Genomic DNA, 25,201 nt, shown 5'->3' on the forward strand with positions numbered 1-25,201 from the left:
GCAGGAGGAATGTCAGTTAGTGCAGAAGATCCAGGCTTAGACCTGCTCATATAATCAATGTATATACCTGGCTGATTCAGATAAATTTCTGATTAGTTGTGACAGAGTAAAACTCAATAATGGTAAAGTTATTAAACATATAATGTTGTAACTTTGATTATTCTTTTTTAGAGATGGTGTTATCTCACACTTGACACTTACTTGTTCATACCTCAATGTTGTCTACGTCTTGTTATATGAAACCATAAAATCAGCAGTGGAATTGAACTTTGAATCATAATCTGTGAACATCCACAATCCTGAGTTTATGGTGCAAGGAGAGTCATTCATGAGTAATCTGAAGACACTTCAATAGGTCAATAGGTCAATGGCAGATGCAATCTCAATGGCCCTTCACATGGCTTTAGACCACCTGGACAACATAAACACCTCTGTCAGGATGCTGTTCATCAACTAGAGCTCAGCATTTAACACCATCATTCCCACAATCCTGATTGAGAAGTTACAGAATCTGTGCCTCTGTACATCCCTCTGCAATTGGAAGACCACAATCTGTGTGGATTGGTGATAACTTCTCCTCCTAACTGACAATCAACACTGCGGCACCTCAGGGGTGTGTGCTTGGCCCACTAATCTGCTCCCTGTATACACATGATTCTGTGGCTAGACATAGCTCAAATACCATCTATAAATTTGCTGATGATACAGCCATTATCGGTAGAATCGCAGGCGGTGATGACAGGGCGTACTGGAGTGACATATGCCAACTAGTGGAATGCTGTCACAGCAACAACCTGGCACTCAACGTCAGTAAGACGAAAGAGCTGATTATGGACTTCAGGAAGGGTAACACAAAGGAGCATATACCAATCGTCACAGAGGGACTAGAAGTGGAGACAGTGAGCAGTTTCAAGTTCCTGGGCGTCAAGATCTCTGAGGTCCTAACCTGGTCCTAACATACTGATGCAGATGCAGATATAAAGAAGGCAAGACAGCGACTATACTTCATTAGGAGTTTGGAGAGAAATGTCAACAAGTACACTCAAAACCTTCTGTTGATGTACTGTGGAGAGCGTTCTGACAGGCTGCATCGCTGTCTGGTACGGAAGAGCTACTGCACAGGACTGAAAGAAGCTGCAGAGGGTTGTAAATTTAGTCAGCTCCATCTTAGGTACTAGCCTACAAAGTACCCAGGACATCTTCAAGGAGCTGTGTCTCAGAAAGGCAACGTCCATTATTAAGGACCTCCAGCACCCAGGACATGCCCTTTTCTCACTGTTACCATCAGGTAGGAGGTACAGAATCCTGAAGGCACACACTCAGCGATTCAGGAACAGCTTCTTCCCCTCTGCCATCCGATTCCTGCATGGATATTGAACCCTTGAGCACTACCTCACTTTTTTATATATATTATTTCTGTTTTTTTGCACTATTGTTAATATATTCAATATATGTATACTGCAATTGTTTTACTTATTTATTATTATTACTATTATTATTTTCTTCTATAATATGTATTGCATTGAACTACTGCTGCTAAGTTAACAAATTTCATGACACATGCCAGTGATAATAAACCTGATTCTGATTCTGATTCTGTGTATGAAATAATGCATTAACCTTACAAATTCTACATTTGCTCCCAATTATCTCTTTTCTTGCTGCTGCCATTAGGTAGAAGATACAAGAGCATCAGGATTTGAACCACCAGGTTCAAGAACAATTACTACCCCTTAATCATTAAGTTTCTGAACAAAAGGGGATAACTACACACACTTGCCCTTTCATTGAGGTGTTCCCACAGCCAATGATCTCAATTTAAGTACTCTTTATTTTGTTATTTTGTGTTCTTGTTATTTGTTGCTATTTCTTTATATTTGCATACTCACAGCTTGTTGTCGTTGCACTCTGGTTGATCTTTCATTGATCCTGTTATAGATAAATTCTATAGATTTGCTGAGTATGACTGCAGGAAAATACATCTCAGCATTGTATATAGAGACATATATGTACTTCGAGAATAAAACTTACTTTGAATTTTCCCTGTTGGTCCAACCTTGGCTTGCAGTGCATTTGGATTTTTGTTATATTCTAGAATCCACAGCTGAATGATTTGTACACTTTGAAGAATGTTTTATGTACATTTTTTTCTACAGATAGTTAGCAATTGGCACTTCATATTTGATGTCTTCGCAATAGTTCTGTTAATCTGCTATTTCCAAACCAGACTCCTGAGAAGATATGGCCAGAGACTTCTGATACCTATTGGGTTTATTTGATAATGATAGCAGCTCAGTAATGACAACCTCTCCTGTATGTAATACAGTATTTTCAACAAGCACTGATTTCTGAAGCTCAGAATAAATTTCTGTTTTACGTTCTTTCATTCAAATCACCCGGGCATCACTGACTATTTGCATTTTTCTGTGGAATGCCGGCACAATATTGAACAATACACAAATGACAAATCCTGTTGATTTGAAGCTGGGAGCAAGTTAACATAAAAAGATGGTGGACATTGAGCATTGCCCAAACAATTTATTTCCATTTAGTAAACTTACTGAAACTTGCATCCACAGAAATGACTATTATTAATTCTGATAGGGATTCCAATAGTGAACATGTCAGCTCATGGCAGTATGAGCAGTGTATTCAACATCTCAAAACTATTCCACGTAAACTTTTCCTGCCTAAAGAGTTTTTTTTTCTTACCCAGTCTTTTTAGATCAAGGATGACTTGCAAATAAACAGAGTACAGAGGATACTAATCTGTATGAAACACGAAAAAAAAAACATTCAAGTGTAGCAAATACCTAGGAAGGTAAATGACATATTGGCCTTTATGGTTCAATGGTTCCATTATCAGAGAATGTATGCAGTATACAAACTGAAATCTTTAGTCTTCACAGTTATCCACGAAACAGAGAAAAAACCCTAAGAATGAATGACAGAAAATGTTATAACCCAGAAGCCCCTCTCCCCCGTCCCATGCACAAGCAGCAGCAAACGCATCAACCCTCCCCTACTCCCTTCCTCCTTCCCAATTGCTCCAGAAAAAGCATCAACACCCACCCACCCACCATGCAACCAATAGCAAAGCCCCCAGTGTTCATGATCCAGAGTCCATCAAAAAATACTGTCCATTCCAACACTTCAACATCTCAGACAGGCTTTCTCTTTCTCGCTAGTGAGGGAGACAGAATTATCACTCCTGCAACAAAACGAGGGGAGACCAGCAGCTCACTGTTTCGATGTTACAATCTGCCACGATGCTTGTCCAAGTTCCCCCGAATCGAGAGAGAGGGAGAGAAATTACTTTAGTGCAGGAGCCTCCTTTCAACAGCAGCATACACCACCTGCCTGCTATCTTGATGCGTCAGTCTCCCAAGATGCTTCAGTCAATGACATCAGCGAGGAATCGGGTTGTCCACTGGGCCACACCCTGTAGATACAGAAACAGCAGGCTACTCGGCGAGTTCTGAGAGCGAGAACCCACTATCTGCAAAGAGCTGTAGCATGAACAACAGCTGTAGGTCACGGACTCTGACAGAACCCCAACTTCCTTGAGAAAGAACAAAGAGACATGAGAAGAGAAGAATTGAACAGTTCTGCGGATAGACTGGAAGAAGTTGCACAGGTCTGCAAAAACGTTTGGCGCCATCTTTAAGAGCTTAGAAATAAAGAGGTTTAGTTCATAATTGCACGGCTTGTTGGTCAGTTTATATCAAGGATTCTCTGCATAGCTTTCATCCACTTTTATAGACGAATGATATACTACAGATGAAAGCAGTTCAGATTCACTCACTGAGTCCCAGGGATGAGAGGGCTGCTCTATCACAAAGGGTTGAAAATATTGCTTCTGCATTGTTTTGTGTTTAGAAGGATTAAGACTGATCTTATTACAACATAAAAAAATTTATGGCAACACAGCAGGGTAGATGTTGAGATATTTCCATTAGTGGGAGTGTCTTAAACAATGAACAAGAGGATGGTCTTTAAAATTGGAATACATCAGAGTTTTTCTTTGAGAGAATTATAGGGTGCTTAAAAAGTAGTAGATACATTTTTGAATGACATGGGATCTAAGGGTTCTGTGGATTCGATACGGAGGACGAGCTCAGGTTTCTACTGTATCAACTATGACCATATTGAACAGTGTGTGTGGGGGTGTGGATGGGTTTGATGACCCTCTTTTCCTGACTTATTCCCACACGGGTTTAACGGGTTCCAAGAAAGCTCATGAGACCAATGTAAGAAATGTACGTTCTCCACATATAGGTAAGGAGATGCCTTACAGGGAAGGAGATTTTTGATTCCATTTACTTCCCCGGTTTCATTACTCTTAATAGCCATTCCTAATAAAAATTCAAAGCCCTTCCCTCACTTGAGAAGAGCAGCCATGCATTTATCTGTTAAAAGACTGGTGATCGTAGTCTTTCATACTCTATGTAACGTCTTTTCTTTTCTAAACTCTCTCTGATATAAAACAATAAACACCCTTACAAAAATGCAGAGAATTTTTCTGGTGACTCTGGCAACATTGTGAGACAACTCAGTAAACTCATCAGATAATAATTGCTAGGGTTTGTGAGTTAAGGCTGGGGTTGAGGGGATACTGCCTGAGATGTATCAAAAATTTACCTCTAGGGCAAGTGTGGATGCCATGAGCAACTTGAAAACTAACAAAAATATTGTGTAGAAATGACAAAGCTATAATGTGTGCATCATAATACAAAGCTTGCTGTATATAATGCTATTTTGTCCCACAACATGTGGTCAGACCAAGCTTTACAATCCTGCTATGGTTGAAAAACAATACAATGAACAGGAGAAATTCATGAATATTCCCATTCTCAACATTAGTAAACTGCTTCTTGCAAGTATACAAGAAATATGAGGCTGAAGCATTTGCAACCATTTTCAATCCAGTATAAGTATGTGGATATCTTTTTGCGTGGATGCTGCGACAATAAACGTTTGCTTATCAGCAAAACTGAAAAGCTGATTGTTGACTTTAGGAAGGAGAAAGAGGATGATCACCTGCCAGTCCACTTTTGGTGATCCACTGTGGAAAAAGTCAGCAGTTTTAAATTCCTAGATGCTACATATGGACTGACCTGTGCTGGGTCCAACACATAGATAAAATCGTAAAGATAACACATCAGCATCTTTATTTTCTCAGGAGGTTGAGGAGATTTGGTTTGTTACCAAATAGTTTAATTAGTTTCTACAGATGCACTGTTGAAATTATCCTGACAGGTTGCATTGTGGCCTGGGAAAACAACTTGATTGCACAAGAACATAGGAAGCTGTAGAGAGTAGTGGACTCAGTCCAATACATCACAGGCACATCCCTCCTCATCATTGGTAGTAGCTATATGAGGCTCCACTTCAAAAGGCAACAACTATCATCAAGGATTTCTACCATTCAGATCATTCTTTCACAGCTTTCATCAGGGAGAAGATGTCAAAGCCTGGACTCCTACCACACCTGGTTCAAGAACAGTTACTTCCTGACAAACTTTTGATTCTTGAATCAATCAGCAAAAGCCTGATCATTATAGTTTAGCAATATTATGACCAATTTAATCACTTTGCATTAAAATGGTTTTTATTTCTGTTCTAATTGTTTTTTTGCAAAAATGTGTGTAATTTATTTTTATTTTATGCTTTGCTTGTGAATTCTGCTTGTACAATGCTATGTGCCTGTATGCCAGTTTTCCACTGCACCTGTGTGCCGGTAACAATAAGCTCGACTTTTCAACCTGTGTTTTAGATGACCCACCTCAGCTGTTTCCTGTATTTCACAGAAGCCTGGCCAATTTATGCAGTCAGTGTGATTCCAGATATGGCCGAGGGCATGGGGTTTACCAGGGGCTTTTGGCTACAGCAATATACCAATGGCTTTTCTGTTAAGTGTGGTACTGAGGACTTCTGCTCCGGAATTAACTGTACTTCTGCAAAATGTACGTTAATACGGCTCAAACAAAAAATACTTAAAAATAAATTGAAAAAGTCTAATCTGGCTAATTACAGTCCTTCACAATGATCAATAAAATGCCATCAGAGCACCGTTGGATGTGCAAAGGCTCAAGTGTGCTAGAGAAATTGAAATCCATTGAAAATAAGCAAACAACTCTCTACTGTCTAGTGCCATAACTTGCAGGAAGAAAAATAACTACAGGTATTTTAGACCAATCATCACAGCCACAATACACCACTGTGGGAGCTTTTTATAACAACAGCCAAGGTACAAACATATTTCGGTTGTCTCATCAAAAACCATCTGTGCAAAATTAATGCAAAGATCGAGATGTTTGGACATCCTCAGGTAGTTGAATTCTCACAAGCCATCAAATGATGAAACAGTTCATGACCCCATACTCCAAGACATTGATAAAACTCAAGCTTGAGCTGGTAAATAACAAATGTCAATTTGCTCTGTTCAAGTACCAGTCAATGACATTCTCTAACAAGAAGGAAATCTAACTTGCTGCCCTTTTATATTCAATGTCATCCGGATCTGCACATCACTGACCAGGACTTTAATTAAATCAGCCATGTAGCAGTTCAAAAACCTGATCAGAGGCTACAACTCCTGAGAATTGCGACCTGCCAGGTCTAATTCTTTTCCACCATCCACAAAGCCCAAATTAGGAGTGTAATGATATTCTCTCCAACTGTCATAATCTATGCAGCTCAACTAATTCAAGATGCTCAACAGCACCCCAAGGCAATTAATTTCACCCTAACCTTACCTTCAAACCCACATCCGGCATTCCATCTATTGCTGCCCATCATAGAATCCACTTATTCACAATGTCAAAGTAAAACAAATACCAAATAACCAGCCAAAAATACGTTTGTATATTTGTGAACTTTCCTTTATTGAAATGTTCAAATTTCCTTGAAACTACTTTAACCTGCTTTAACACTGTTTTAAACAGCACCAAAAATGGTAGTGATAATCTTCCATGTCATTTGATGGCTAATCAAATTTCATTGAACTGAGAACTCATCAGCCAGCTGTACACACACACACACACACACACACACACACACAACAAAGCAGCAATCTTCTAACTACTGGAGAGTGTTGTTTACTGTGAATGACTGCACCAGTGGCTCTTGCTGGCAGGGAGCATACTTTCAGGATTGCTGAGAGGTTGATGATTATATCATGAGCAGAGGATAACTTCATGGTCTTACAGATTTAGGAAGATGACCATGTCTACCGGAAGGATGTTTCAGAGATCTAATCCTGACCACGGGAGCTGTCTATGTGAAGTCTGCACTTCCTCTCTGTGACAATGTAGATTTCCTTCAGGTGCTCTACCTTCCTCCCAGATCCCAAATACTTGCAAATTGGCAGTTTAGCTGGCCACTGTAAAAGGTCTGAATTGTCTCTAGTGTGTGCGTGAGTGATCAGATCTGACAAAAGTTAGGGAGAATTACAGAAAGAATAAAAATAAAATTAATAATGATTAGTTTAAATGAGTGGGTGACATTTAGTTTGGGCTTATTTCCTTGCGGTATCTATAAGGTAATGTATTGGGTGTAACAGGCATAATTTACAACCACTGACATTGCGTTGGGGTTCACTTTAAGAGGCTGGTTTGACATGATGACATAATGACATGATGTTTTTTACTGCACTTTTTGTTCTGTGTTAGGTTGAACTAAAGAAGTTGCTACTGTTTCCCTTAAACTTCAAACATCTCTGCCGTTTTATGCACACAAGCCTACATTGGTGACCCCAGTGCTCTAGTATGATTCCAGAGTTATTGAACACGTCAGCCAATGTAATTGCTTTGAAACAGCCAAAGTTTTGGGAGAAAAATGCTGTCGCGTAGTTTGTACAAGCCGAAGCCCAATTCATGCAACAAAAAATCTCCGCGGATGACAGCAGATGTTATTACATAGCAATATTGCTTAGTAGTTCCATGCAACGAGCGTTCTGTTGGAACACCCATCTGAATGTGATGAATATTGCATGCTGAAAACTCAAGCATTACAGACTTCTGGAATATCGGAGTCTGAGCATGCCACACAGTTGCTCTCCTTGCCCAACCTGGGGGATGCTAGGTCTTCAGAGCTAATGGACTACATGCTGTCTCTCCTGGGAAATCACCATCTTTGTTTTATTTTTAAAGAACTCTTCATGCAGTAAATGCCTGATCATGTTCGCAGAGCCCTCGCTAATACACCCATGAACGACTATAAAGAGAAAAAGGATCTAGTGCTTTCCTGGTGTATAAGACAAATAAACACTTTCTTGGACTTCCAGCAAGGTACAGGTATTGATTTTAACCTACATTTTGATGACAAACTCTGCCATCTTCAACAGGGGTGTTACCTGGGCATGTCTAGTCTGGTGGTATTTATATCCTCACTGTCCGTTCCTCCTGATTGGTTAGTCCTCATCCCTGTCCCACCTTATCGACAATCGAATTCCAGTTCTTACTTAAAGTGAGACTTTGGCCTTTGTTTCAATTATTTTCAATTCTGGCATGGTACAATAGTTTTTAGATGGAAAAAAACAGGAAACAAAACAATGAGGAGGAACCCATCACTACCACCTTTCTTCCCTATATTTCCACAGTTTCTGGAAGGATTGCCAGGATCCTGAAGATATACCCAATTAATAATATCCACAAACCTATAAGAAAGCTCAAATAACAGCTGATGCGGGTCATAGATGACCTGGGACTCAGGGCAGCAGGCATTGACATGATTCTCAGTGAATGTGAAGCAACATATATCGACCAGACAGGACACTCAGTGGAAACCCGGATCAAGGAGCACAGGAGGTGTATCCGTTGGGTTATCCAGAGCAATCGGCGGTAGCAGAACATGGCACTTTCAATGGGCATAGGATTGAATTCAATGGCACAAAAAAACTGTGCCACACCAATGGCTTTTGGGACTGCCTGGTGAAGGAAGCCATTGAAGTAAAACTAGCGGAAACAATTCTAGCAAAGACAAAGGTAACGCTTTAAGTACTAACTGGAATTAGATTGGAAACATGGTGGGACAGTGAAAACCTGATTGGATAAGGACTAACCATTAGGGAGGAATGGATGATGGGTGTATAAATACTACTTGACTAGACATGCCCAGGCATCACCCTGATAAAGATGGCAGAGTTTGTCATCAAAACATCAGTTAAAATTGAAACCCGAAAAGAGTTTACTCGACAATAGTGAGATTGCTAAAATGACTGATAGTCTACACTCAGCCAGGCAGAGGTGCATAATTTCTCTTCCTTTCCCTGCCTCATTAAGTCCAGTCAGCAGAGTGTCCAACAATTGCACGCCTGCGATGGTGAAATTGACAATGCTGGGTCTGTGCTTTTATCAGACTCGTTTTGGAATGAAAGCCCGCAAGTGCCTGCCACCTTGTAGCTTCAACAGTGCCAGCACTTTGGGACATCAGATGCCTATGGACACCATGAATTCCAGCTGCTAGAGTCATCTACTGTTCATTATGCACAATTTTTCAGGGCGACACTTCTTGTGTGACACAGGTGCTCAAATGAGTGTGCTGCCGGAATCGCCTATTGATCTAAAGGCTAGGAGCAACAAAATCTCACTGGAATCTGCCAATGGCAGCAAGATCCAGACTTACGGGACACGACAAGTGACGTTCTGCTTCAGTGAGTGATGCTACACATGGGATTTTGTCTTCCTGTGTGCCCAAGGACTGTTAGTTACTTTTACAAACTTCTGGCTTGTGGATGTCAAGAACTTTGTGTCGTTACCATGCTCCCCCAGTAAAATTCCCACAACGACTCTACCAAATGCATGCACCACCACATGTGAGTTTATTCGACTGCTGTGCGAGTTCTCAAGCCCACGTTCTCAACTACTGTCAAAAATCATGGGGTCGAAAACTATAATTTCCAAACTGGCCCATCAGACCATGCCCACGCATGTAGTCTGGACCCAGAAAAGCTGGCAACTAAGAAGGCTGAGTTTGCCAACATGGAAAAGCTTGGTATTGTACGCAGGTTGAATAGCCCCTGGGCTTTGCTCCTCCACATGGTTCCCAAATGTGATGGTGGTTTTTGCCCATGTAGTGATTACTGACACCTTAATAAGGTCACCTTAATGAGTTCTTGGAGGACATTTCTAAAATGGCTGTGATATCCCCTCTTTGATTTTTTGTGCATGCCATTTTGGGCTGAAAAATGCAGCAAAAACTTTCCAATGGCGGATGGATTCTGTAATAAAAGACTTAGATATTCTTTTTGCTTGTCTGGATAATATATTTGTCATCAGTGCATCCAAATCTGAACATGTATCGCACCTCCGCACACTTTTCAATGCTTAAGCCGGTACGGGTTGATCATTAATCCAGCTAAATGCTAGTTTGGGTTGTCAACCATTGACTTTCTCGGCCATCACACCTCTGCAGAAGGTGTGAAACCCCACCCATCAAAAATCTCCACTATTATAGATTTCCCACTGCTCTGTACTACCAAAAAAACACAGGAGTTTCTAGATATGGTGAATTTCTATCACCACTTTATTCCGCGAGCTGCTGAACTTATGTTCCCCCTGTATCGTTCTCTTAAAGGCAATGCTTCTATACACGCACTTGACTGGTCAGTGGACATGACCCGAGCATTTAATGACACCAAACAAGCTCTTTTCAACATGACCCTACTGGCGCACCGACTCCCCAAAGCAGCTATAGCCATTATTACTGACGCTTCAGACTATGCTGTGGGTGTTGGGCATGAACAGTTGGTTGGAGGCATGTGGTAGCTACTTGCCTTCTTCAGCAAGCAGCTCCATACCCCTGGAAGGAAGTACAGCACGTTTGACCCCAAGTTTTTCGGACTCCATCTGGTTGTCCACCATTTTCATTTTTTTACTAGAGTGTCTCCATTTCACAGTTGTTTGTTGACCACAAACCCCCTCATGTACTAGGGTGTATTATCATGGCCAAAATATCAAACCCTTGGTCTGCATGGCAACAACGCCGCCTGGCATACATTTCAGATTCACAACTGACATACAGCACATTGAAGGAAAAAAAAAGTGCTGTGACCAATTGCCTCTCATGGCCAGCCATTGAGGCCATACACATAGAGGTTGATTATGCCAGTATGGCAGTCAATCCAGTTACTGACCCAGAAGTTCATGCGTACCGGAAAACAGTTATAAACTGACATTAAGTGTGGGGAAGCTAGGGTTTCTCTCCTGTGTGACATCTCAATCAGTCACCCTTGCCCATTGTGCTTGCAGCTGGAGGTGTACTGTTTCTAACTCCATTCAAGGCCTCTCACATCTGGGTCCAGAAGGCCTCACGGGAACTGATTACACTGAGGTTTGTGTGGCATGGTCTTAGAAAGAACATGCATGATTTGAGTGCAGAGCCTGTGTTGAGTGCCAGCAGGTGAAAATTAGCCTTGATGTCAGGCACCATTAGTGTCTTTTGAGGTCCCTGAATGACAGTTTGACCATTTCAATGTGGACCTGGTTGATCCTCTTCCCCCCCACCATTGTTTCATGCACCTCCTTACCATGGTGGACCGTACCACCTGCTGGCCACAGGTCATCCCTCTAGCATCGTTGACGGCCACAGGTGTGGTTCGGACATTCATCAGCACCTGCGTTGCTCAGTTTGGCACCCTATCTGATATTTCCACTGACCTTGGTCCTCAATTCACATCAGACCTCCGGACTGCGATGGCCCAGGATCTCAGCATTAGGCTATATCACACCATGGCATAACAACTGCAGACCAATGGCCTTATCCAGTGGTTCTTAAAGGCTGCTCTGAATGCTTTCCTGTTGGATGAATGTTGGCATGTTCATCTCCTGTGGGTCCTACTAGGGCTCAGAATAGCTGCAAAAGAAGACCATGGCTGTGTTGCTAAATGGGCAGTCGTCACGAGTACCAGGTGACTGTATTCCTGAAATCACGACTGCTTGGTTTGCTGCCTCTCAATGGCATTCTGACATCCTCACTGAACTCAATTCCTCTGCACCTATTCCTACCTCCCATCATGGTGTACAGCACTCTTGGGTTCCTGTTGACTGACATTCCGCCTCATTGATTTTCATCCACCATGATGCACACCAACATCCCCTTGGTCCTCCTTACGATGGTCTGTTCCATGTTTTGGAAAGAAGAGAAAAGACTTTTAACACAAATAAGAGGGGCAAACTTGAATGTATTTCAGTAGATTACTTTAAACCAGCTCACCAAGACTTGGAGTATTTTGCTATCATACCCCTTCCGTCACAACACGACCATGGGCGTGTCAACACACCTCTGGATGAGCCAAAGGCAACGGCTGCTACTCCACCTGTGGAACATAGGATCCAAGCCAGACCGCTCGTCCATGCTCTGGGCAGGCTCACAATGCCAGTTTTGGTGAATTCTTGGGGGTCCTGTGTAGGGTAATAAAATGAGTGGAAAGATAAGCATAATTCACAGCCACCAACATCGAGTTGGGGTTCACATCAAGAGGCTGACATGATGATGTAATAACGTGAAGATTTTATCGCGCCTTTTGTTCTGTGTTTGTAGACAATAAAGGAGTTGTTATGGTTTCTCTTAAACTTAGAGTTAGAAATACACGTGGACTAAGATGTTAACTGTCCTGTGCTATCACCAGTGGGATCATCAGTTGATCTGCCACCTGTCTTCAGGAGTTTCGGCCCGCTTAGGATCAAGACACCCTCGAGGTGGTGGGCCAGCAGTGCTAAAGCACCACCTCCCACTGGTGAGCTTAAAAACTTGGCATCTGCCTCTATCAGTCACTTCCATCCAACAGATAGTCTACTCTTCAGGTGTCTATGCAACTACTGAAGGGTTTGCAAGATATGTAGACACTGTCTGACTATCTGCCCCTCTGGACATACTTGGTCCACACCCATGCTGATCCTTTCTCTGCTGCCTCAGCTACAGCCCTGCTAGTTGACTTGATCTCTCTTCTAGTGAAGCCAAGGTCACGCAGCCACTTCTGGAAAGTGAAAGCAATAAACCCACGGCAGCCTACTTCAAATGGATAGCATGAGACCTTCCACCCTCTGTGTCTGCACTCTGATCTTAACCCTGCACACTTGGTTAACTTGCGCTCATGGGCTTCATCGATGTTGTCTTCCCAGGGGACTGTGAGTTCACCAATAACCACTTCTCTACTGGTGTCAGACCATACGATCATATCTGGACGCAACGTGGTGAAAGCTATTTGCTCTAGGAAATTGCCTTTCCCGTCCAGGTCAGTCTTGACACACCAATCATTGGCTGAAGAAAGTATGCTTGATCGTGAGTCTGCGCTGTAGACCCCTGACTTGGAGCCTTCTTTCACAAATGATATGTGATGTTCTGTGCAGCATGGGGCATGAGATAAGTTGTGTTGCAGTACACTCTGCTCAACCGCTTCTGTCACAACTTTGAGAACATTGTTATGTCTCCACGTGTACATGCCGCTGGAAAGATTGACTCTGCATGCACTCAAAATATGTTGAAATGTTCCCTTCTCGCCACCAGCAGCACACCTGTCTGTCTTATCTTCATACCAGGTGCTGAGGTTGGCAGGTGTTGGGAGCAGATCGCACGCTGCTCTGCATAGAAAAGAAATGCGGAGCGGTTCCATCTGCCACAGAACATTCCAAGATAGATGTCGTTGTTCAACACTTTCCCACCAGGTCCAAGCCCCTTGTCTGGCCAGGCCAGCTGTTTTAGCTAACCTCTTCTCCTCTTCTACCTCTCGTACTTCTTGTGTTACAAGCTCACGGCGCTCCTTACCTGTAGAAGATGACCACCACTTGTGGGTTGTCCACCCTGGTGGCCTAGCTGGATAGCCCCAACTGCCTCCTTGTGCTTCAATCTAGACTCTGCCTCATCAACTGCTACACGGGCTGACCGCTTCCTGCCTGATCTCACATCTGGCTGGATATTCTTGATGACAGGGTCTTTTGAGTCTCGAAGCATCAAGAATGATCTTACCTTGGCAACCTTGTCCTCCTCAACAAGGGATTGCACTGGGATGGTAAGCTTTGTCTGGCTACTGTGGATTGCAACATTGGTGAGGCTGCTCGGTACTCCATACCTCTGCTGTTTTATTTATGAAAATCTACATACCTTGCTGTTAGGATAGAAGTGCACTGGTGAATGGCCACCCTTGCAAAAATCAGGTGAATAGGATGGGTGAGAAGGGACACTTCAGGAGTAGAATTTTCTCTGATGCAATGTTCATCAGCAAGTTGTAAGGGGTGGAATGATCGTAAAGTTAGAGAGTTGAGAGCTGGATGAACTTGATGCCAACAAAGTGCGCAGAGCAGGCATTTGAATGTGCTTGTTCTTGGTGTTTGCTTGTGAGTTCTCAATGGTGAGGGAGTGCTACCTCTGGGAAGCATTGCACAAAGAGACATAGTTTCTCAAAGAATTACAGATAAGAATCTGATTTCAAGTAAATCATTCAACCCTTGGTTATTAAAGTATTGAGCTTTGAGTGGTGCAGCAGAGTCATCACCGGTGTGTATGTTGCCTGGAGACAACATTTTAAGCCCAAGTCACATATGAAGAGGAGAATTAACTCTAGGTTAGTGGCAAATAAAACTTAGCTTTCGTTCATTTGAAGATGCAAGGAAGAGTCAGTCTTCACTGTGAGTATTTGTGATTATAATGTGTGGTCTGAGAAATATGGCTGGATGCAGCTTTCCTGGAACCAGACCTTTAAATAATCTTGTTTCTGAGTCTTCAGTACAAGTAAAATCTGCTTCCACTGTCTGTGAACAATAGCCATTATTTGTCAAACTAAAATGGTTGAATATTTTACTAATGCAAATTTTGACCATTACAAAACTGTTGACTTTATTCAGGCAAATCTTATGCTAGTAGAATAATAGCAATGAACACCAGATTCTTTCCCAAAAGTGAGAATGCACTGGTACTAAAATATCTTGCTTCACTTCAAGTTAATGTGATTGCTCAACTTCATAAAACCATTATATTTTTGAAATTGTACAAATGATTTCCTGGGCATTCTGATTCATTGGTGCCACAGTGGTGCATCAGGTAGTAGAAACACTTCACTGTTTCAACAATCTGGGCTTCAATCCTAGCCTCAGGTGCTGCCAACCCGGGAAGAACATATTCTCACTGCGATCTTGTGGGTTTTCTGGAAAGCATTACGATAGATAAGTCACCAGGTATTGATGGCATATAGCCCAGAATATTGAAAGAAGCAAGACAGGAGTTTGCTGTGGCATTGACAAGGATATTTATGTTCTCATTACCAACAGCAAGGTGCTGAAGGGCTTGAAAGAACAAATATTGTGCCCTTGTTCAAGAATAAAAAAGAGATAATCCTGGTATTTATAGACCAGTGGGTATCATGCTGGTGATAGAGAAGATATTGGGGGATGGGATTTAGGCACATTTGGAAAGGAGTGGTGCATTTAGGGACTGCCATCACTGGAGAAATATTACTTATGTGGTCTCTATTGCAGAATAAACAAAACAATGTCAGTGTGCTCACCCAGGACAGCACCTTTATCACCAAGACCGATTTGGTCAGTTTACTCTGAAGTTAAGTCATAAGTAACAGCCATGGTCCCTTTGGTCTGGATTTGTTCTCAAATACCATTGAAAATGTTAATATCAGCATCATTAGCAGACAGAGCCATTTGCCAAGTGTTCTGAATGCTGATAAACGTAATACTTTTCCCCATCGTAGCCTATTTGCAGCGATAATTGTTGAGCATCAAACAGAATGGCATTTGTAGACAGTGAAGACGGACAGAAGAATCTTGAGCAGCTCGGCAAGTCACAGGTTCCCTTTGAGTACACAGTATTATTCTGCAGGTTAACCACTCTTTTCAAGTGTCCCTTTGACCCATCTCTTGAAACTATGAATGAAGGGAAACCACATGGGAGTAAGAGGAATACATAGTCTCATTTTTGCTGATCAAGGAAGAGAAAGTTCTAATTTGTAACTCAGCATCTGAGCATCTGAAAGGGAGGCAGAAAAATTGTTGTGTGCAAACTGAGTGGACTAATTGCTGATTAGAAATTCACTGCTTTTTTCTTTGCTATATAAGGTGGTGGTGGAGATCGTGCTGATCATGCTCTGAGGAAGATAAGGGTCCTTATCTTAGACTGTTATGGGAACTTCAGATGAGAGTTTCTTCAGGAACAACCACATCAGGCTGGCAGCGGCTCGAGACAGGCACTACAACTGAGCTGGCAATCTCAGTGATCCTCTTCCCTCTGATCATAAATGTGAGACCATAAGACCATAAGATATAGGAGCAGAAGCAGGTCATTTGGCCCATCAAATCTGCTCCGCTATTCAATCATGGGCTGATGCAATGCTTCCAGTCATCCTCACTCCCCTGCCTTCTCCCCATTGATGCCCTGGCTGATCAAGAACCTATCTATCTCTGCCTTATATGCACCCAATGACTTGGCCTCCATAGCCACTCGTGGCAACAAATTCCACACATTTACCACCCTCTGACTAAAGTAATTTCTCTGCATCTCAGTTCTAAATGGACATCCTTCAATCCTGAAGTCGTGCCTCTTGTCCTAGACTCCCCTATCATGGGAAATAACTTGGCCATATCTAATCTGTTCAGGTCTTTTAACATTCCGAACATTCCTACGAGATCCCCCCCTCATTCTCCTGAACTCCAGGGAATACAGCCTAGGAGCTGCCGGACGTTCCTCATATGGTAACCCTTTCATTCCTGGAATCATTCTCGTGAATCTTCTCTGAACCCTCTCAATGTCAACATATCCTTTCTAAAATAAGAAGCCCAAAACAGCACACAATACTCCAAGTGTGGTCTCACAACTGCCTTCTAGAGCCTCAACATCACATCCTGCTCTTATATTCTATACCTCTAGAAATAAATGTCAACATTGCATTCGCTTTCTGCACCACTGACTCAACCTGGAGGTGAATCTTTAGGGTATTTTGCACAAGGACTTCCAACTCCCTTTGCATCTCTGCAATTAGAATTCTCTCCCCATCTAAACAATAGTCTGCCTGCTTACTTATTTCACCAAAGTGCATGACCATACACTTTCCAACATTGTATTTCATTCGCCACTTCTTAGCCCATTCCCTTAAATTATCTAAGTCTCTCTGCAGGCTCTCTGTTTCCTCAACACTACCTGTTCCTCCACCTATCTTTGTATTGTTGGCAAATTTAGCCACAAATCCATTAATCCCATAGTCCAAATCATTGACATATATCATAAAAAGCAACGATCCCAACACTGACTCCTGTGGAACTCCATTGGTAACTGGCAGCCAGCCAGAATAGGATCCCTTTATTCCCACTCTCTGTTTTCTGCCGAGCAGCCAATGCTCCACCCATGTTAGTAACTTCCCTGTAATTCTATGGGCTCTTATCTTGCTAAGCGGCCTCATGTGCAACACCTTATCAAAGGACTTCTGAAAATACAAGTACACCACATCTACTGCATATCCTTTGCCTACATTCCTTGTAATTTCCTCAAAAAATTGCAGTAGGTAAATCAGGCAGGATTTTTCTCTCAGAAAACCATGCAGGCTTTGGCCTATCTTGTCATGCGCCTCCAGTTATTCTGTAATCTCATTCCTAACAATCAATTCCAACAACTTCCCAACCACTGATGTCAGGCTAACAGGTCTATAGTTTCCTTTCTGCTGCCTCCCACCCTTCATAAATAGTGGAGTAACGTTTGCAATTTTCCAGTCATCAGGTACAATGCCAGAATCTATTGATTCCTGAAAGATCATTGTTAATGTCTCCGCAATCTCTCCAGCTGCTTCCTTCAGGACCCGAGGGTGCATTGCATCAGGTCCAGGAGAATTATCACCTTCAGACCATTAAGTTTCCTGAGCATCTTCTCAGTTGTAATTTTCACTGCACATACTCCACTTTCCTGACACTCTTGAATATCCGGTATACTGCAGGCATCTGTCACTGTGAAGACTGATGCAAAATACACATTCAGTTCCTCTGCCATCTCTGCATCTCTCATTACAATACATCCAGCATCGTTTTCTATTTGTCCTATATCTACCCTCAGCTCTCTTTTATCCTTTACATACCTATAAAAGCTTTTAGTATCTTCTTTGATATTAATCACTAACTTCCTTTCATAATTAATCTTTTCCTTGATAATGACCTACTTAGGTTCCTTCTGCAAGTTTTTAAAAGCTTTCCAATCCTTTATATTCCCACTAGCTTTAGCTTCAATGTTTGCCCCGTCTTTCGCTTTTACTTTGTCTCTGACTTCACTTGTCAGCCACGGTAGAGTCCTTCTTCTATTTGAAAATTTCTTCTTATTTGGAATATATCTGTCTTACACTTCCCTCATTTTTCACAGAAACTCCAGCCATTGCTGCAATGCTGTCCTTCCTGCTAGTGTCCCTTTCCAGTCAACTTTGGCCAGTTCCCCTCTCATGTCATTGTAATTTCCTTTATTCCACTGAATTACCAACACATTGGAATTTATTTTCTCCTTCTCAGATTTCAAAGTGAACTCAATCAAATTATGATCACTGTTCCCTCAGGGTTCCTTAACCTTCAGCTCTCTTATCAACTCTGGATTGCACAACACCCAATCCAGCACAGCCGATCCCCTAGTGGGCTCAACAACAAGCTGTTCTAAAAAGCCATCCCTTAGACATTCTACAAATTCTCTCTCTTAAGGTCCAGTACTGGCTTGATTTTCCCAATCCACTTTCATGTTAAAATTAGCAATGATTATCATGACACTGCCCTTCAGACACGCCTATTCTATCTTCTGCTGTAATTTGTAATCCACATCCCAGCTGCTGTTTGGAGGCCTGTATACAACTGCTATTAGGGTCCTTTTACCTTTGCCATTTCTTAACTCAACCCACAGCTACTCCCTACACATTGTGATCCTATGTCATTCCTTTCTAATGATTTAGTATTATTTCTTATACACAGGGCCACACCACCTCCCCGCCTACTAACCTATCTTTCCAATACACTGTATATCCTTGCACATTCAACTCCCAATGGCAGCCATCCTTTAGCCAAGTTTCAGAGATAGCCACAACATCATAAATGCCAATCTGTAGCCAAATTTCAAGATCGTCCATTTTATTCCTTCTGCTGTGTGCATTCAAATATAACACTTTCAGTCCAGTATTTGTTGTTTTCTGTTTTCACTGCACTACACCTCTGTTGCTCTGTAGATCATCCCACTGGCTGTGATTATGTCTCATCTCCTGCCTGTCCTTTCTATGATCTCTGTTGCAAACTATCTTTGATTTATTTCTGTTTTCCCCTTCGTTAGCCCTATCACTCCAGTTCCTACCCCCCTGCCAAATTAGTTTAAACCCTCCCTAACAGCTCTGTTAAACCTGCCTGTTAAGCTATTCGACCCCTTTGGTTTCAGGTGTAACCCATCCTTTTTGTATAAGTCATACCTCCCCCAGAACAGGTCCTAGTGATCCAGGAACCTGAAGCCCTGTCCCCTGCACCAGTCTCTCAGTCACGCATTAATATGCCTGATCATGCTATTCTTGCGCTCGTTAACACGTGGTACAAGCAGCAATCCTGAGATTACTACCCTGGAAGTCCTGCTTTTCAGCTTCCTACACAACTTCCTGAATTCTCTCTTCAGGACCTCCTCTCTTTTTCTACCAATGTCATTGGTATCAACATGTACCATGACTCCTGGCTGTTCACCCTTTCCTTTCAGAATACTTCGCACCCAATCTGAGACATCCCATACTCTAGCACCTGGGAAGCAACACACGATACAGGTACCTCTATCAGGCTGACAGAATCTCCTATCTGGTCCCCACGCTATGGAATCCCCACTGACAGCCACGTTCCTCATCTTCTTCACTCCCTTCTGCACCACAGAACTGGGCTCAGTGCAAGAGACCCAATAACTGTGGTCATCCTCTGTCAGGTCACCCCCCTCAACAGCATCTAAAATGAGATAAGGATTATTGAAGAGGATGGCCACAGAGGTGCTGTCTACTCTCTGAGCTCTTCCCTGCCCTTCCCTGACTGTCACTCACTTGTCTAAATCCTGCAACCTCTGGGTGACTAACTCCTTGTAGCTCCTATCTATCTCCTGCTCATTTTCCCTAATAAGCTGTAGGTCATCAAGCCGCAGCTCAAGATCCCTAACACAGTCTTCACAGGAGCTGCATCTTGGTGCATCTGGCACAGATGTAGCGATCTGGGAGACATGTAGATTCCCAGGATTCCCACATCTGACACCCAGAGCAAAGCATTAACCTTACAGACATGCTCTCTATTCCTTAAAAAATGCAAGGAAAAAACAAAGTCCATTTGCCCACTTACCTTGCTGAAGCCCGAATGAGCCAAAGCCCTACCACTCTGACTCAGACCACTCCATTGATGACTGCTCTGCTAGGTAGTGTCTTCCTTTTATGCCTGAACCTTCCCTGCTCTCCAACACATAATTGGTGTGCAGGTTATAGCCAAGTTCCCGTGAAGCTTTCCCTTTAAAACTTCGCTCCTGGACCTGCGCGCCACCTCCTCTTTCGTAGCTCTCCAACTCATGATTGCTGTGCTGATTATGCTGGTTAAATCAACTGGAGTGGAGTGTAGAGGCTCCCACACTGAGACAGGTATGTGGTAGCCTCCAATCAGAGCCATCATGGATGATCTCACAGTGACAATTACATCAGTTCCTGGTAGTAGATGGCTCCTCCAAGGGCTAGAGAGGCGCTTCACGTGGACAAGGATGAGCTTTAAGCCAGAGAAATCCATGTCTCTGCTATTAAAGAAAGGCAAACTTACTGACGAATTCCATTTCTCCTTGGATGCTTTTGCTATCCCATCCATCTCTGAGAGTCCCAGTCAAGGGCCTAGGGAAGATCTTTGACTGCAGCCTAAGACATGTGGCTGCCATCCAGAAGAGCATCTTAAAAGTCTGTCTCACCAGTGTGGACAAATTGGGCTTACCTGGTAAGTTTGAGGCCTAGATTTACTGGCGTGGCATCCTCAGCTGAATCCTCTGGCCAATATTGGTATATGAGATACTCATGTCAACAGCTGAGGTTCTTGAAAGAAAGATCAATGACTACCTCCAAAGATTGCTGGGCCTCCCACATTGCCTGAGCAACATTGCCAGTCCTGACGAAGGGCCTCGGCCCGAAACGTCGACTGTACCTCTTCCGTGAGATGCTGCCTGGCCTGCTGCATTCACCAGCAACTTTGATGTGTGTTGCTTCAATTTCCAGCATCTGCAGAATTCCTCGTATCAACTCATTTTTGTTTCTTTTTAACCACCTACCTATACCCAAGGGTAAAGTATTTAATTAATATATTTATTGATATACAGTGCAGGATAGGCCCTTTTGGCCCTTTGAGTTGTGCCATCCAGCAATCCACCCAACTAACCCTAGTCTAATCACAGGACAATTAACAGTAGCCAATTAACTTCCCAACCGATATGTCATTGGACTGTGGGAGGAAATCAGAGCACCTGGAAGAAACCCATGCAGTCACAGGGAGAATATACTCCTTACCGACAGCGTTGGGAGTTGAACCCGGGCTAACGGTACCATAAAGCATTGTGCTAACCATTACGCTACTGTGCTGCCCACACCATTGGTGCACGCAAGAAAACGAGATCAGCCTGGAGAAACCTACGTGGTCATAGTGAAAATGTATGGGTTCCACTCAGACAACACCCCAGGTCAAGACTGAATTTGGTTCTCTAGAGCTGTGAGACAGCAGCACTAACATGAGATGTGGAACAATAGGACAGGAGTTCACAACTTTTTCAAGCCATGGACCTATACAAGTAAGCAAGAGATTTGTTGACCCTCAGTTAGGAATCCCTGCAATATGAAGATAGGTGATAACAAACAGCCAGGTAGGTGTTTGGGCTGGAAAACAAAATCACCATACATATGAAATAAAAGTATTGGTAACATTGAGATATTCAGAGAACAATGAGATATTTGATCTATTAAGTACAATTATAAATGGTTAGATTAGCATCTGATAGATTGTTGACCATCTTTCTTGCAACTGTATAAAACATATTGTATTCTAATTCCTGGTGAGATTCTCATCTGAACTCTTCCTTCTGTGCTCGCGTTGATTGCATAAAAGCTCGTTATACTGACATCTCCAGGATCTACCAGCACCTTAATCCATAGCAGTGTGTATTCATTATTTTCTTTTATTATGTGAGAATACACCATTAGGATTAAATTAAGTTAATCTGATCATATCTTCTGTTCTATTTATTCACTTTACTGTGAATTAAAGCTCCTCATTGATTTCTATTAAGCTTTTTCTCACAAGGCATCCACTCAATTTGCCACCAGTCAAATTGAAATGCGCTTGTGGACTACACAAATATTTGATTCAGGTGCCAGTTTTATGCACCCAGGATATTCCACTGAGTCAGTAAAAATCGGGCAATGTACTCTCAGTGTCCACTTTATTAGGTACAGGAGGTGTTGTGCGTTCAGAGCTGCTTTTCTGCACACCAAACGTGTATTTTCTTAAATTACTGTCACCTTCCTGTCAGCTTCAACCAAACTGGCTGTTCTTCTCTGACCTCTCTCATTTACAAGGCCTTTTAGCCCATAGAACCACTGGTCGCTGGATGCTTCTGTTTTTCACACTGTTCTCTGTAAACATTAGAGACTGTTGTGTATGAAAATCCCGTGGTAGCAGCAGTTTCTAAGATACTAAAACCACCCCTTCGGCACCAATGATTATTTCATGGTCAAAGTCACTTAAATCACATTTCTTCCCCATTCTGATGCTTGGTCTGAACAACCACTGAACTTCTTGATCATGTTTGCATGCTTTTACACCTTGAGTTGCTGCCAGATGATTGGCTGATTAGATTCTTGCATTAATGAACAGCTACACAAAGCACCTAATAAAGTTCCCACTGAGAGCAAGTCAATTAAAATACATTGACACCCGTGATAGGCTTAAGGTCAATATTTATGAATGTAATATCCATTAATTGGCAATTTAAATGAAGTTCTTCTGCAGCCGATAATAATGTATCTGAAAACGTGTCATGGAAGACCTAGATTTGTATCAATAACTCATGAATTATACTCTTTCATTACTCTCAGTTATACTCTTAGATTTCCAGCTATCCTCGGAGTCAGTGGTTTTAGACCCTAGAATGTAGAATACAGCCTCCCGAGCGCCATCCTCTGCCGAGCGCCTTTGACCTCTCCCCAGCAGCTGAAACACGGAAAAGCCAAGGATTTCGAGGTCTTCAGCTCCAGAGATTCCGGTTACCACACAGTAGCAGCGGTAGCAAAGCAGACATTTCAGAAGTTTTCCAGATGTTCCGCTGAGCACTCACGTCTGTCTCCCTCGAATCAGGATTTTGCATGGCCCCCTACTTGATAGATAAACAGATACTCATCACCAGAGAGGCCGCGTGCACTGTCGTCGTGCCGTCATCTTTTCTGCAGTTCACAGAACAATCTCCCAGTTCACTAAACACTTATGCTCCGTCCGCCAGAGAAAGCAGGATCTCCCAGTGGCCACACATTTTAATTCCACACCCCATTCCTATTCTGATATGTCTGTCCATGGCCTCCCCTACTGTAAAGATGAAGCCACACTCAGGTTGGAGGAACAACACCTTATATTCCGTCTGGGTAGCCTCCAACCTGATGGCACGAACATTGACTTCTCTTTTTTTTTGAGACTTTGCAATATGTTCTTTATCTTCCAGTTCCGGGTGTGAAAAGAGGCATTAATTTTTAATTAAATACTTAATAAAGCAAAAGTATTTACACATTCATTTAAACTGTAATCAATGAAGGATTCTTTTTTGTTGATAATTACAAGCACCTTATGAACTCAGGAATTCTATAAATACAAGAGACACTGCTGCACTTTATCAAAGACAGCAGAAGTAACATGGCATTACATTAGCAATATTGCAAAACATTTATTTACAGAACTGTCCTAAAACTGTTCTACATTAAGTAGAATCATCTTGGAACTTCTCAAACTTCCGCTAATGCCCCACCTCCCCCTCGTACCCTATCCGTTATTTATTTATATACACACATTCTTTCTCTCTCTCTCTCCTTTTTCTCCCTCTGTCCCTCTCACTATACCCCTTGCCCATCCTCTGGGTTTCTCCCCCCTCCCCCTTTTCTTTCTCCCTGGGCCTCCTGTCCCATGATCCTCTCATATCCCTTTTGCCTATCACCTGTCCAGCTCTTGGCTCCATCCCTCCCCCTCCTGTCTTCTCCTATCATTTTGGATATTCCTCTACCCCTCCTTCGTTCAAATCCCTTACTAGCTCTTCTTTCATTTAGTCCTGATGAAGGGTCTCGGCCCGAAACGTCGATTGTACCTCTTCCTAGAGATGCTGCCTGGCCTGCTGCATTCATCAGCAATTTTGATGTGTGCTGCTTGAATTTCCAGCATCTGCAGAATTCCTCGCCTTTGCAATATAGTGTTCCTTTTCCCCTCTTCATGCTGTCTGCCTTTACAGTGACTGCAAAAAAGTAAATTATAAACACAAGAAATTCTGCAGATGCTGGAAAGCCAGTGTAACACAAGTGAATGGGTGTGGGGTGTGGAAAGGATCCCATTAAAGCTGGTTGAAGTTGTTACTTTTCAAAATGGAAGTTAATCACAGGACTGCCTTCTTTGTTTTCCTTTTACGGGAATTCCCCTTTCAAAAGCGGCTCACAAAGGCAAGATTCATTGACTCTCCAAATTGAGAGATAATCATCAGACTCTTCATTCATTAACTATAATCTTTTCTTCAATGTATTCCTCATTTTGACCTAATCATACTGCTGTGTGGTTTCCTCAGGACTTTTGTTAAGTTTGTAGCCTTTTGTGATGTGCAGGAGGACAGATGTTTTTGAAAATGATTAATTGTCAGTTAACATGACTAATCTTATTTCTACACTCAACTTCAGTCAACTCAAAATTTCAATTGAATTTTGAGCATCTCCTCCGAGCAGGATAAAAAAAATTAACATTCAGCATGTAAGAAATCATTGTCTATTATGCTAACTCTTTGAAAAAAATATTCCATTAATCTAATTTCTCTGTCTTTCACTGTAGCTCTGAAAAATGTTCCTTTTGCTAATGCATTTTTATTAAAATCTTCAGAAGTTCCAGTGTGCCCCAAAGTCAAATCAAAAGAAACCAGTTCTTAGAGATATTGACGATTGGATGGATGTTGCTTTGGATACTTCTCAGGG

This window comes from Mobula birostris, chromosome 5, assembly GCF_030028105.1.
Source record: "Mobula birostris isolate sMobBir1 chromosome 5, sMobBir1.hap1, whole genome shotgun sequence".
Lineage (NCBI taxonomy): Eukaryota > Metazoa > Chordata > Chondrichthyes > Myliobatiformes > Myliobatidae > Mobula > Mobula birostris.